Genomic DNA, 16,534 nt, shown 5'->3' with positions numbered 1-16,534 from the left:
ACAATTGGAAATACAGTTGAGAAGGCTAAATAAAATCTTCTTTACCGGACTGAATTTCATACGGAATCTTAAAATAAAGTAAAATAGCTCAAAATAACAAGAGGCAGAATCCGTGGGATAAGAGGTTTTCTAAATGGGCTTTATTCCATCAAAAATGGCCGACTCGAGTCGCGGCCTTCAGGTTCCGTCACCACGAGGGTTCAGGAAGTGAAGTACAATACTTTATTGACAGACATGCATTTTTATAATAAGTACATTACAATGAAACGAATGTAGAAGGCGTAACATTTGATAAGAAAAGTGACATAACAGGTACGTAATCGAAACTAGGCGTAATAAGGAATAAAAGAAACATGATTGGTTAGGATTATCAGACATAGGTGGATCTATAAGATAATACTTGGCATAGATGCGCGCGCAGCAGCATGACGTGTGAGTGACGTGCAACTAGGGGGTGAAGGGGACTTGACATTTAGCTCTACATGTGGAGACGAGAAGTCTGGGGAGTCAAGTCAACCTAATCCCAAATCATATCTAACATCCTATGTTTAGAGAACTATGTTATCCACAAGGAAGGACTCTCGGACAGAATCTAGTCTATACTGACTGTGTGCGTGCACAAACGTCTAAGTGTCTATATGAGATGCGAGAGGCAGAAAACTTTCCATGGCAACAGGGCTATGAATCACTTGCAGGAGGACGGAAAGGCTGAGTCCTTTGCTTGTGAGCTGAAGGAAATGTTTACCTAAATCACTAGACAGGAATGCATCGGCTGGAGAGCAAAATAGATAATTCGAAGGTGAAATACAGCTTCTTGGCAGGCAGGCGAAAACTGGCCGAGGCAGGCACCGTTAGCTGCACAGGGAGTAGGACAAAGTTCATGGATACAGATGCGAGCTCAAGCTGAAGCTGTCAGAGACAGAGAGCAGGGAAAGGCTTTGAGGACAGAATCGGGCCTACTTGCCTGAACTGTAAAAATGTAGTAACTTAGCCATATAAAGTCGGTGGCCTTTCATACTTAGGAATCGAATATCCAGCCCATCGATGGCGGATCTGACAGAGAACATGTCGACGGTAGACACACATATATTTGCGTCTTAGAAACTGGAACTGGAGGGAACATACATGTACTTGTAACATGCATATAGAACCGTTGGGGTCCAAGATAGGGGACATAACTGATCAGGAAAATCCACATTTCCACATTCCCTCCTTGTCCCCTACTTGCCCTTCAAGAGATATCAATCTTCATCATTCCATCGATTTGCTCATGGAGCATCATTTCTTCTTCCTTCTTCTTCCGGCATTTTGAACGAGAACTGTGATATGGAATGCATGATGTGGCACACAGACCACAAATCGCTGGTCCACATTGCAGGCATAAACAACAACTGAAGAGCATAAGAAGGCCAATACCTAGGAAGGATAGAACTCTCCATCCCCAGGCTGATATCACACTCCAAAACCACCCGGACCACGTCCAAGTGCCTGGATTTTCGTGTATCTGGCTTACAATCTTATGAAGGCGTGTTATAGCTTTATATACAGATGGCGAATTTTCTGGTATGAATATGCAGCAGCTGGATCCGATGACCCTGCAAGCTCCGCCCCTATCGGCCAGGATGACGTCAAGGACAAGACGATTCTGGAGAACAACAATTCTCATCACTGATTGTTCCTCTGTCAGATTGCCTAGGGCGGCTATAGTCTCGTTTACTACAGCTTCAAGAGTCTTGGTGAGTCTGCGTATCAGCTTACTATTTGATATGGTACCTATATAGGGAAAGATACCTTTATTGAAATCTACATACTTGTCCCATGCCGTCTCAGTATAATCGACAACTGGGAGATCTCTACGCTCTCTTTTGTGTACTAAATGAACATTTTGATAATAATCAGGGGGAGCTAGGAAAACAGGTGGCAGAAGGAATGCTATGTAACAGGTACCATCCCAATCTAGAGGCAGACGCATATATGCCGTCTGACCACATATAAAGTAAGAATGGCGAGAAGCTCTAAATGAAGATTTACCTTGATCACGATATTCTACTGTAGTAACGCATTGGCTATGGCCCATGTGTATGGAACCAACTTTTCTTACACATAATTCACCCTTAACTGGAAATACAGACATAGTGGGCAGAATTAGTTCAACTTCGGATTTGACATTCAAAATCATAAGATTAGGCGTAAAATTACCTAATTTATACACTTCATTTTCTAAATCAGTTCCTGTTCTACTGGGGTGACCCTCCTTATTGGGGTGACAGACTTTGAATAAAACTAGATTCAGATTTCCCCATATCCAATGTTGTTGATAAACTGCTGTGTCTGGGTCTATGGAATTTAATAAACTAAACCATGCTCCACAGGAGCCATTGTGTGTGAACGGATGTGGAAAGAAAGGCAGAACTCCTTTGTTATTCTGATAGGGAGGGAGTCGGCCACACACCCAACAATTGGTGGCATTACTAGTCTGATGGGAATGATGTAACATACTAATGAAGGTGTTGTTGCGCAGCGCAAGTCTATAGGACAACTCATGTGGGGGTAGGTCACTAAAAGAATGTTCATCAGTTATATTGAAAGCACGTTTAGAAACAGGATAATACATATGCAACAATATGCTTGCAGTAACTATTAAAAAACTCAAGGAAAACAAAATTAATAAAGTCACAATACAGTGGCTACGCAGTAATTTACAATAAGCATGTCGTTTCATTATGATTCTGGACTCTACATCATTCAGACCTAAGGGATACATGTCGGGACAGATTCAACCGCTTCACCTTGGAGAGGACTTAAACAATCAAATCGTCCGACAGTTTGGATCTGGACCTGAGTTTCTGCTTATAGAGTTCAGTGCTACTGGCCTCAGCCAAAGGTAGCTTTGAGTCAATGGGGGAAGACACACGGGGAGTACTGTTTGTGTCAGGAGGAAGTCCATGAAATTTCTTGATATGGCTGGAATGCACCCAGCCTTTTCTCCCTTCGATCTTCACAGCTGTTCTGGTCGTCAGCAGGACCAACTTAGGAAGCCTCCACCTTGGCTCCAGTTGGGTTTTCCGATCAAAATTCCTGACGAGAACATAATCACCGGGAATTACATCATGAGGTTTCACCTCGGTGTTGTCGGGAAAAGCTGCGACTACCTGTGAACGACAAGATTGTAGTGCAGACATCAAGGAAGCCAGGTAATCTGTCAGCATATTACAGTCAACATCAGTTATTTTACGGGGTATAGGCGTCCCCCACATATTCGGTGGTCTACCAAAGATCACCTCATAAGGGGATAGCCCTGTTCGAGAGTGTGCTACCATTCTCATGTAAAATAGCGCAACTGGCAAAGCTACTATCCAGTCCACACCTTTTTCCTGACATATTTTAGACAGTCTGATTTTTAAAAGTTGATTATGTCGTTCCACGAGACCTGCTGCCTCGGGGTGTCGGACACAGTGGAATTTCCACTGATATCCCAACAAAAGTGAGACATGTTTCATTAATTCGGATGAGAAAGGCTGGCCGTTATCTGAATATACAACACGTGGTAAACCGTACCGTGGGAAGAATTCTCGAACTAGCTGCTTGGCAGTAGTCGGGGCAGTGTAATCTGATACGGGATACGCCTCTGTCCAACGGGAGAGAGCGCAGACAACTACGAGAACATATTTGAATCCTCGACAACGTTCCATCTGAATATAATCCATCTGGAGGACTTCAAAAGGATGGTCAGGAGGCTGAAATCCACCCTGCTCTACGGGAACACCCTTTCCTGGATTAAACTGACAACATATCATACAGGTACGAACTTTTTGTTTAGCTGCTGCTCGTAAATGTTTGTTGAACCAAATGTGCTGAATGCTGTCTAGCATAGCCTTCTCTCCTAAATGTGCTGGACTGTGAACTGTAGCTATAATGGCTTGAACCATGGAATCAGGGAGAAACCATACAGATTTCTCCTTCGTCATCCATCCTTGATCTGTCTGGATCCCTCCTAGTTCAGTCCACTTCTTTATTTCTTCTGCTGTGGCATGTGTCTGTATGTCAATTACGTCAAGTGCGGGATCCTTAATTGTCATACACTGTGTTGGTGTCTGAACTATTGGCTTTGTCATGTCTAATATGCGATTCTGAGCAGTCTGTTTAGCTGATCTGTCAGCTAAATCATTGCCTTGAGAAATGATATCAGTAACCTTCGTGTGTGCTTTACATTTCATAATCGATATAGCAGTGGGTAGATGTATTGCGTCTAACAAGGCATGAATGAGGGGTCCGTGCTGAATGTGGGCACCATGGGAGGTTAAATAACCTCTCTCTCGCCACAGCACGCCGAAGTCGTGTACAACTCCGAATGCATAACGTGAGTCAGTGTATACATTAACTTTCTTATTTGTGGCTTGAATACAGGCTTGTGTTAGAGCAATAAGTTCTGCTGCTTGGGCTGACAAAGTATCTATACAATTTGTCTCAATAACTTTAGTGTCTGTTGTGACTGCATACGCGGCCACTAAATCTCCTGTACTTGTTCTCATGCACGATCCGTCTACATACAACGTCAGGTCTGGATCTAACAATGGAACGTCTGTCAAGTCTTGTCTAGGTTTCGTCTTTATTTCAATGATTTCAACACAATCATGAGCTAGTGGGTCTGTTCCAATTACAGGTAATAGTGTAGCAGGATTCAATGTATTACACCGTCGGATCTCTATGTGTGGTTGAAACAATGTCAGTTCATAACCGGTAAGTCTTGCTATGGTCAAGTGTTGTGTTTGTGTTCGGTTCACAAGAACCTCTACTGCATGTGGTACTTGTACTGTCAATGGGTGTCCTAATACTATGGCATCGCTTTGTCTGATTGCTAAAGCTGTCGCTGCCACTGATTTCAGGCATGCAGGCAAAGCCTGAGCTACGGGATCTAATGTACTGGAAAAATAAGCACATGGCTTGCGTGATCCTGCTTGATCCTGAGTGAGTACTGACAAGGCAGTACCTTCGCGTTCTGTAACGAAGAGTGTAAAATGTTTGCTATAACATGGTGTTGCTAAAACAGGTGCTTGACATAAAGCTTCCTTTAGGCTTTCAAAAGCTTGTGTATGTTCCTGAGTCCAAGGGAGAACAGTCGATGTGGCTGCCTCCTGTGTGGTTAACTGAATGAGTGGTTTTGCTAGAAATGCGTACTGAGGGATCCACTGCCTACAATATGAAGTGAGGCCTATGAAAGCCCGCACCTCCTTTTGTGTCTGGGGTATTGACATGTTAGCAATTAACTGGATGCGATCTGGTGTAAGCTGCCTTCCCTCCTTGGACAGCGAGTGACCAAGATAAATAACTCGCTGGACACAGAATTGCAGCTTAGAAGGAGACACCTTGTGCCCCTTGTCGGCTAGAAAATGTAAAACTGTCAGAGAAGCCTTTTCACATTCTGGCTCGCTTCTTGCGGTGATCAGCAGATCATCGACATATTGAAGCAGTGCAGTATTGACTGGCATGTGGATACTGTCAAGTTCTCGTTTCAGTGCTTGGCTGTAGATGCTGGGGCTTTCTGTGAATCCTTGGGGAGCGCGTGAGAATTTAAAGCTGCGCCCATTTAAACTGAATCCGAACAAATATTGGCTTTCCGGATCTATTGGGACGCTGAAAAAGGCATTCTTGAGATCGATTACAGTAAAGAATGTTGCTTCGGAATCAATTGCTGTCAACAATGATGATATATCAGGGACCACAGGGAATTGTGGTACAATACACTTGTTTAGTTCACGCAAATCAATAACCAATCGGTACACTGGTGGGGCAGTAGGATCAGTTTGTTTAAGAATCGGAATTATCGGTGAATTACATACATTGGAGTCTGTTTCTACAACTACTCCCTGGGCAATCAGCTCATCAATGATTTTCAGCAAAGCCACTACAGCATCATGCGGTAACTTGTATTGTCGCATTCGTGGTAGTACCACTCCTGCTTTCAGTGTGACTCGATAGGGTGTAATGTTCATGCAGCCAACATCCGTAGGGCCTTGTGCCCATAGATGTACTGGTAAAGTCTGTAGTCGGGGATCCATGTCTCTAGACACATAGTGACCTTTAAAATCACGCAAAAACAACCTTACTCCTTCCGGAGAACAACATATTATGGCTCCTAGTGCTTTCAGAGTTTTAATTCCTAACAGATTTTCTGGGCATGATTTAGTAAGCAATAAATCTGTAGTTCGTGTCAAAGGTCCTATCGTAAGTGGTAGAGGCTGTGATACTTCATTAACAATAGGTTTTCCCGAAAAACCAAGGGAAACATTTTGAGAGCCTGAGAGGGGTGCCCCTGGAACTTCACTACGTTTTATGGTTGTTCGACTTGCCCCTGTATCGAGTAAGAATTTTCTATCTTGACCTAATAATTCACTATGTACATAAGGTCCTTCTTGATCTACAGGAATCTCGATAAGCGGTAAGTCAACTTCCCTCTCTAGGCTGGTTCATGCGTAACGCTGATACTCAGGGTATTCATACTGTGCAGTCTGATACATTTGTCGTGTTGTGGTTTGTGTGGCAGTAGCAGGCAACGGTGGTGCAGCTGGCACAAACTGTATGGGTTGCTGTGAGGCTGGCATGGACTGTTGCTGAACTGGCATGGACTGTCCATGCTGCATAGCTCCTTGTTCATTCTGATCTTGTCTAACTAATCGTGGTCTCTCCTTTGCAATGCCTGTAGCTATATTACGTTTCAGGACTGGACAATCGTGTACATAATGGCCTAGTTGTTTACAGTAATGGCAGGTTCCTTTTACAGGAACTGCAGAATCACCAGAATGTGTCACACCCTTTTTGTGACCATCTGCTGGTACTGTCTGAGAAACTAGCATTTTCATTTTTGTATCCTTCATGCGTCTATGCTCGTGTTCTTGTTCATCCCTAATTCTATTGTGATGATACTGTAACATTTGTAGCATTTGCGACGGAGTGTTACTTTGCCAGGTACTCTCGAATTTCAATATTCTATTCTTTACTGGAGGCAATGCATTTTCCACTAATTTTGTCACAAATAAATGTGGATATGAGTCACTACTTGCTTTTATACCACTATTTATACCAAAACATTTTTAAAATCGAGCATAATAATCGCTTGTGTCTTCATCTTGCTTTTGTTTGCAGGCTGTGATTGCACCCCAATCTTCCTTTTTTGTAGTTAATAAACGTGGCAGTACCTGTACTAGTAAACCTGGTAACAGTTTAACTTTATCCCCGAGCCCTGAACCTGCAGTTCGGCCCCTTTCTTCCTCTGCTAATGCTGTCCAGTCTATCTTTTGGTCTCCCACTTCCCACTCTTTTTCTTTCAGTTTTTCATAAATGCCAGCAGGCAAAAGCACCTTTAATATCGTCATAATATCAGGAAAGGTGTACTCTCCCATTAGTAACATGTCTTTAATTTCTCGGTGGAAACCCGCTGGGTCTTTGTCATGACTAGGTACTACTTTCTTCATTTCTAATAATTCCATTTTTGATATGGGTGTGTAAACAAATACACGGTGAAACTCATTGTCTTCGCCTTTTATTGGGTGTACTTCTCGTAAGGGATTTTGTCTATCCATATAGTACGGCGCTCTTTCTCTGCGGGGCAGCGAGAGAGAATCCGGACTTACAAAAAGGACATACTGCTTACGTGACACTAATATCTCTTTAATTAGCTTGTTACTAGAACCTCCCCATCTGTTTGTGAGTAGTTCCGTTAATATATCAGGTAAAGGACCAGGGTCAGCATGTTGGCTCTTATATAATATGAGGAGTTGCTGAATCATATAGATTCCAGCTAAACGTTGTTCATCTGTACTGAGATTAAAAAACGTGTGTGCTACGGTCTCATCACCGTATTTTTCAGGACTGTCAATCCAGTGAACAGCTGATCTGGCTAATTCTTGCTCATCCATGGAATCGAGGAGGTGGTAACCCCTTCGTTCTCGTAGTATTTTATCTGCGGCTTGAAACGAATGTTCAGGAGACTTCAGATTTATTACAGGCGTCGCATACGTTCTGCTATTATTTGGACATACAGAGTGTATGGGATCAGAAAAACATCTAGTATTTTCACAGGATCTTCCTCTGCCTACATAGGCTATGGTCTCTGGCTGTCTTGCGGAATTCCCTGATTCGGACACTTCATCTTGCTCAAACTCGTCTGTTCCCAATCTCTCTTCATGAATACGCTCTATTTCTTTACGGATTTTTCGGCACATGGCTATTATACAATTTTGCTTATCGTGTCTCCCTTCTGATATATTCTGACTCCATCGTGTAAGAATAAGCATTGCATTCGGGTCTACCCCCGGACGGTCTTGATTTCTGATCACACAGTTTATGAGGAAACGTAACAGTTCCCCCTGTATCTCTACTTTCTGGAATTCCATAGCTCTGTTAATACATCCTGGATCTCGTCCTGTTTGAACAAAATGATATATGTTATCTAGATGCGTAGTCATTCCTGGTAACCTTGCTAAATACTCTGCGGCTCGCCTGATACGTAATGATGCCAGGACCATTTCATCCTCTTTACCAACCACCGGGTCATATCTACAATTTACAAGGAGTTCTTTAAGCGTACGTTCACTTACGAATTTAGGTGTACGAGAATGCGCTGACTCTTGAAAAACAAGTTTATTTATTCTGGGTGGTGTAAAGGTACTGCTAGCACCTCCCGTGGCCCCATCTGGGGCGTCGGGTGTGAATGGGTTTGTTGAACGTGACACAGCAACTATGGGCGTCGACACCCCTGTAGAATCGACTGCGGAGACAGATGCGGAAACAGATGTGCTTGCCGACGCTTGCGTCGGGACTTGCTGTTGCACGGGTACAGATACCTGATCCTGACGTTGAACCCCTCCGCCAGACGGTCTATGTGGTGTGGCGTTAGCATACTCGGGAGCTGCATCGTCTAGATATGAGGAAAGAAAAACATCTTCGGCGGTTCTGGGATGCCCTTTTGGATGTACCTTAATTGGAAATAATGGGGGTGGCAAGTCTTTTGGCATCTCTGGAGCAGCCTTAGGTAGTCCTTCGGCTAGAAGGGGATACATACCATTCATAAGAGCATTTCTTTGTCTATTTACTTGTTCTGATTTCACTCGGATACCTTCCTCAATTAATAGATTTTCTTGAACTTTACTTGAACTTTCTTTACTCCTCTCTTCTTGTCTACGTGCTTTTTCTGTACGTCTATGAGATTCTTTACGCCATAACTCAACAGCGTCTTTCTGTGACTGTCTGACCTTTCTTTTCCATAACTCTTCCTCTACTTTCATGATGCACTCTGCATCCCAGGTTCCCGCTGCGGGCCACCTTTGACTTTCCGGCAATCCCTTGGTATAATCTACCCATAGATCAAGAAACAATATGGCATCTAAGCCATGCTTATGGTACATAAAATGCCCTGGAGTGTCCCTAGGAGGAATAGGAACTGCTTCTTCAAGCACCCCTTTTCTGGTAGTAATCTGTCTTAACTTCGAGAAGAGCGGCATATTGACAACTGATCTGATACTTACTCTTGAACTTACTTAATACGAAAAAACACAATAATGAACAGTGAACAATAAACAATCATTCATACCACAATATGCAAGACATTTAAACACTTTAAATATTGAACATTAAATATTTTAACAATGACCGACAATGATGACAGTCTGCCTAACTAATCACCACGCTGAATTCTTGACAATAACTGCATACTTCGGAATACTTGATATACTGCTAAACAGTACATATACACTGCTAAACAGTGCAGACCGGATTTGTGTACCCAAATCCGTCTTGACCGGCACAACCTATGTGCGCGTCAACACGCCTCCCCGGCGATGGTACTCACCGAGTAGCTCCTTGAAACGGAAGGCCTCAGAGAATGGACAGGACTCGATGACTGCGGACAGCGGACCCTCTGGACATCGGGATTTCGAGAAACCTGGTGGGCCTCTGTATACCTCGGATCTTGCTCTCTCAGCTAGGCTCTGGTCGGGATACTTCGCACTTCTCACCGCCTCGTCTGGGTTGATCGCAGCCTCAGTCGCCCCCGCTTGACCGGAGGGAGCTTACAGGAAATCCTGCTGGTACGCGTTTATGGTCCGTCCAGCTGTGGCAGGAGACCGGGCCTGCAACGCACCGCCGGCGCGTGAGATGAGAAAGTGTCCCTGTTCGGGCGCCATTATGTGGTAAATAAAATCTTCTTTACCGGACTGAATTTCATACGGAATCTTAAAATAAAGTAAAATAGCTCAAAATAACAAGAGGCAGAATCCGTGGGATAAGAGGTTTTCTAAATGGGCTTTATTCCATCAAAAATGGCCGACTCGAGTCGCGGCCTTCAGGTTCCGTCACCACGAGGGTTCAGGAAGTGAAGTACAATACTTTATTGACAGACATGCATTTTTATAATAAGTACATTACAATGAAACGAATGTAGAAGGCGTAACATTTGATAAGAAAAGTGACATAACAGGTACGTAATCGAAACTAGGCGTAATAAGGAATAAAAGAAACATGATTGGTTAGGATTATCAGACATAGGTGGATCTATAAGATAATACTTGGCATAGATGCGCGCGCAGCAGCATGACGTGTGAGTGACGTGCAACTAGGGGGTGAAGGGGACTTGACATTTAGCTCTACATGTGGAGACGAGAAGTCTGGGGAGTCAAGTCAACCTAATCCCAAATCATATCTAACATCCTATGTTTAGAGAACTATGTTATCCACAAGGAAGGACTCTCGGACAGAATCTAGTCTATACTGACTGTGTGCGTGCACAAACGTCTAAGTGTCTATATGAGATGCGAGAGGCAGAAAACTTTCCATGGCAACAGGGCTATGAATCACTTGCAGGAGGACGGAAAGGCTGAGTCCTTTGCTTGTGAGCTGAAGGAAATGTTTACCTAAATCACTAGACAGGAATGCATCGGCTGGAGAGCAAAATAGATAATTCGAAGGTGAAATACAGCTTCTTGGCAGGCAGGCGAAAACTGGCCGAGGCAGGCACCGTTAGCTGCACAGGGAGTAGGACAAAGTTCATGGATACAGATGCGAGCTCAAGCTGAAGCTGTCAGAGACAGAGAGCAGGGAAAGGCTTTGAGGACAGAATCGGGCCTACTTGCCTGAACTGTAAAAATGTAGTAACTTAGCCATATAAAGTCGGTGGCCTTTCATACTTAGGAATCGAATATCCAGCCCATCGATGGCGGATCTGACAGAGAACATGTCGACGGTAGACACACATATATTTGCGTCTTAGAAACTGGAACTGGAGGGAACATACATGTACTTGTAACATGCATATAGAACCGTTGGGGTCCAAGATAGGGGACATAACTGATCAGGAAAATCCACATTTCCACAGTAAGGAGGGGGAATCCTATAATCCCCTTCCTTTCTAGTGAAGAATATGCAATGTTTATGTCAACCTTGCAAGAGGTAATCTCCACAATTAATAAATGCCCCAATTCAAATGCTACAGACCCAATAGAGTCCCTTCAGATCTTTTAAAGGCCAATGTGGATTTCTGGGGGCCACAAATAACATATGTTCTGAAGGCAACTTGTGGAACGGAAACCTGAATACCTGGTCTCAACTCTTAATTGTACAATCTATAAAAAAACACAGTCGTAGTGACTCGACATCTTTGTTGGTTGGACTGGTCAAGGTGGTAGGGAGTACTATTTTGGATCGATTGGAACAGTGGGTGGAATATCATCACTATTTGACAGATATTCAGTATGGATTTTGGAGGGATATAGGCACTGTGAAATAGTGTCTTAACAAACTTGAAATACACAATAGCTAAAATGGGCACAATTTACTTGGGCTTTGTGGACCTTTCAAGTGCTTTTGACCCCTTCTTCCATAGTAAATTATAGCTGTTGATGGAGGGCATGGGGTAGATGTTCACTTAAAATCAACACTTTAGTATAAAAGGTATTGAGTTGAAATGTACATCTAACTTCTTATGCTTGGGAGTAATAGTTAATTCTGCTGGCACCTGGAAACAGCAGGTTAGTGGGAGATATGATCAATACACTATGGCTACTACTGTTCTTTTCTCCTTTTCAGCAAAGCTGGGATTAAAGCCAATGTCAGAACTTTGCATGATTAATCATCCCAGATGTATTTCAGTGGCTACTTATAGGGCCGGATTATGGGGCTTTAGTACTGTGGCCAGGCAAACTCAATCTGAAAATGCCAGTCTGAAAAGACTTCTGTCAGTCCCCTCAAGTTGCATGACTGTCATATGTAATAGCAAATTAGAGTTTACCTTTTTAGAAGACCTGATTAGAGTACACTCTCTAATGCGTAGGGTCTGGACTAATCCTGAGGATGAGGTGGTCTGTGATGGGAGTAAGGACAAGTGTGTGATTTTTAAAGAAATGTGCATGATGTCAATTAAAATTAAAATTACTCTAGTCCCTTCTAACACAGTGGAACATATCAAGTGACTGGAGCAAGGGGTTGGCTCCAGGACCAGGCACACACAAGTCACTATGGTGAATCACTGCTCTAACATATGTATGCAGTAATTGCACATATTTTATGCTTGTTACTCCTTCTTTTTCCAGGTAAAATCTCTTGACGAGTCACAAGACGTTGGAAGGATTTCCAAGCAGTGGACTGGCTTTGCAAAGGAGGCAGTCACAGATGCTGACAACTTCGGGATCCAATTTCCTATGGACCTTGATGTGAAAATAAAAGCGGTGCTACTTGGTGCCTGCTTCTTAATAGTAGGTTTAAAAGGAGTAATTGTTTATATGCTTATGGTGCAACAGACTTCCAATAGTACTTCCCATTGGATTCAGAACAGAGTACACCATATCTGAGGTTTTCATGTGCAAGATCTGTGGTTTGCCTTGTCTCAGACTACTCACAATAACAGGGTTGGTTTCTGATAACAGCCACTGTAACACTTGTGCCTTTAGTATGACCTTATAACTCTGCCTACCCTCTCAAAAAGGATCCACTGGTATTTGACTATGCTGGTGAGTGCACCATCACACATGAGTTCTGGTGTTTGAGAAATGTGTCTCACAGAGCAAACTTTCCCCTGAGATAAAGGACATTCATGATTAGCCTTTATTAATCAACCAGCAGCCTCTTGATGAATACTGTAAACCAAATGATAAATGCATGGCTTTGTAAATTGTCTCAAGAGGATCCCCTTTGGGTATTTCTGAGCACTAAGCGTTCATAGGAAGGACTACAAAGTACTAGAGGTATAGATTAATATAAATTACTAAACACAAGAGGTTAGCACTTTATAAGCATAGTCTAAACGTTTTGTTAGACTTATAATATATATTCCTTTAGAATCGAAGATAATAGTTATAATGGCCTCCACGGTGGATCTTACTTTTTACCTTGCTAAAAATCAGTCACAGATAGAATTTTCTTAGATTTGGAAGTTTTGGAGCAGATGCAGAAAAGGGGTATAAGAGTTTCAGTTGTAAGTCCACAAAATCAACAAGCAGACTTTGCTTTTAGGGCTAGATTCCATTCCTCCTCAAATTCATAAACCGCAATATAGAACAATCTGAATCTAAGGTCTTTCATTTTAATGTAAACGGGTAAATTTGACCCGAGATATTCTTGGTCCTTACAAACAAGAGTTTCAAAAACAAAATCCATGTGAGGATACTTCTGTAGCATGGCCAGTTCGTTCTTCCTCGGTCCACTAAATAGAGTCCTTTGCAGCAGATATTTTCGAGTCAAGTCAACCGATTAAACTTAGCCAGTGACACTTCGTCAGGTAGATTATGCGTTTCTAGAGCCGTTTTTGATGATGCAATATTCATTTACCGTGTCCTTGTATGATGTTTTCCTGAGTACCAGGTAAATTAGGAACTGTAAGGTTATGGAGTCAGTCCTTGCACAATCACATAAGTAATTCAAGCTGCCTCTGTAGTGGAGTAGGCTGGCAGTACTTATGAAATCTTGCCTCCGGGCCTAAACTCTACAAATGCTTTTACTCAGGTTACTTATAAAATATACTATATATATCTAAATACTACTAGATTGTTTTAAGATTCTTGCTGCACTGAAATTGTTTTTACAACCAATATTTTTAAAAAACGGTATTAAAAACCGTACACTGGCAGTATATTTGTTAATGGAAATGTCCTACTTGGGATAAAATTAATTAGATAGGAAAATGGAATAACTATTTATCATGGGATTGTACTTTTAATATGTTCAAATTATCTAATGACACTGCATATGTTTAAGGACCAAGAGTCTAAATAAAAATTATTTTTGATTTGATTTGGTGGAATTTGGCCTGCACCACTTACTCCACAAGTGTGGATCTTTCAGAACTCTCTCTCTCCAACTGATAACTCCCAACTGAGAATGTTGATGCTGAGATGAGGAAAGATATTCTGTTTTTGGCATCACAGAATCTCAGGCTTGCAGTTAGAATTTAGCACCGCAACACTCATACGGAGGTCTAAACTCATACATTTGGCTGATAGCCAATATGATGTACAGATGAACCCTCGGAGAAATTTCAATTTTTTACGAAGTGCGGAGTTCCACATAATGAGTAACCCTGAGGCCCATTGTAAATTAATTTTACTTCCTGGTGTGCAATTCACTTGACTGCTAATACTAAAATATCTACCCCCAGTAGACTGGGACACATATCTTGAAAGAAATCTTTCCCTTTAACCGTTTTCAGTGTTCAGAGCAAAATCGTTGCTTGCCTGAAAAATTATTTCTCCAGGATGTCTCTTCTCTGTACCTACTTTAAACCTTCCTATATGAGCTAGACAAATTTGCAGTGTGGTCACAAGATGGCATAAGAGGCTCTTACAGGTATTTGAGTGAATATTGGTTGATAATTACCCACTCTGAAAATGTGGGCCCTAGCGCGGCATAGGTAAATCACCAGCCTTTAATACCCACCAGTGCAGGCAATAAGGGATTTTAGTCCCAGTCCTAACCCTATTGTTGTATTACGCAGTGGTTGAGGGGGTGAATACGTTGCAACACTGCAGCTCCAAATCTATCTGAATCTGTTTTTCTCAGCTGCACTCTTTTGCCCCCTCTTTATTCCTTCACTTTCTCCGTCAGGTTTAAGGAGGCAAAGCGCATCTGAAGAGCTGAGAGCGGGTACCCATGGAATGCTCCCTTTTGCAGGCCTGAGATAGTAGCTATAGCCCACAAATAGAGCATCCTCATTTCCTGGATAGATCCAAGGATTAAAGGAAGGGCGCTAAATCAATTTAATGGCCTAAAGCTAAAGAAATGATTGAATTTAAGAATCCTTTAATCTGACATCTGGTGATCTGCTAAATGATCAGATCGCTAAGATAGACTGTATTTAACTGCAAATGTTTAAAACTGTATTTCAGGTCCACAAAATTAATATTTCTTTGTCTTTTTCTTTCCAGGATTTGATGTTTTTCGAGCAGCAGCAAGAAAATAACCGACACTTGTGACCTTGACACTTCACATTGAAAGTTTGAACTGGCTAATATAAATGATTGTTATTTACTTCTCAAAATGTTTTACATATGTTTTAAATAAAACAATCAACATATATATTTTTCTTAAAGCAGAGTATTAAGTGTGCTTAATTATACATAGATTTCACATCAGCTTTGTTGTTGAACTGGATTTTAACCAGTGTACATATGCCAAGTGGTTACATTTGTTGGTGGACAGAGTGGGAGCAGTGCTTAATTTGTGCCTTGTTTGCTAGCACTCTGCATGGCACTTCTATTTCAACAACAGCACTTGTTCTTACAGTCTACCACATGATGGCAGTGCTTGTCAATTTTTGAGCAGGGCACTTAAGCAGATAGTTTAAAAATGTAATATACATTAAAATAACAATACATCACTCAGGCCATTCTTAAAGGTTTTCGCACATGGGATAACCAAAACATGTTACTTGGAGTATGGTGGTTATTAGGGAACAGCAGCACTCGCATATGGCAGCACTGGGAGGGTGTGCAAGTTGCAGTCTCCTCCCATGAAATACGTTCCTTGGCACCTAATTTCTGGCAAAGTATGATCTGGGTGGGAGTGAGGGAGGGTAGTAAGGTAAAAAAATGTATATGCCTGTCATTGTGATGCTTCCAATGTTATCGGATATTCTATAAGTTGGGGTGCTATTTTTGAGATTTTTTTTGCACTGTAGTGCTATTTCTGCAGTGGTGCAGGACATAATGTGACTGCTATTGCTACAGCTGACATGCCTTTAATATGTACCTCATGTAGAAAAAAACATATTCCTGTTTGTACGGGCACCAAAAACATATTTCAGTTTTGATGGAGAATAGCGATTTCCCAAATTTGATGTTAAGGGAAACTGAATTTCATTAAAAACATAGAGGCTAACATTATGCATTATTCCTTTAATGCCACTTCACACAGCACTTGAAATTATTATACTCAAAGAAAAACATTCCATGAATACAACAGTCAGTATACATGAGAAGTCCATGCAGTGAATATTCTGCCTCTTTTAAATGCCAAAAGGAACCTCCATCCAAACTGAAAAAGGAAACGATTC

General features: G+C 42.0%; 1 pseudogene; it reads left to right on the top strand.

The window, feature by feature from the left end:
* The window catches only part of LOC146785769 (phospholipid scramblase 1-like), a 234,077-nt pseudogene extending 218,622 nt beyond the window's left edge, over positions 1-15,455 (top strand).
* The last annotated feature ends 1,079 nt before the right edge of the window (positions 15,456-16,534 follow it).

The sequence above is a fragment of the Triturus cristatus genome, chromosome 11 (genome assembly GCF_964204655.1).
Source record: "Triturus cristatus chromosome 11, aTriCri1.1, whole genome shotgun sequence".
Taxonomy (NCBI): Eukaryota; Metazoa; Chordata; class Amphibia; order Caudata; family Salamandridae; genus Triturus; species Triturus cristatus.
Note: the sequence above shows the minus strand (reverse complement) of the source record. Positions and strands in the feature narration are given on the sequence as shown.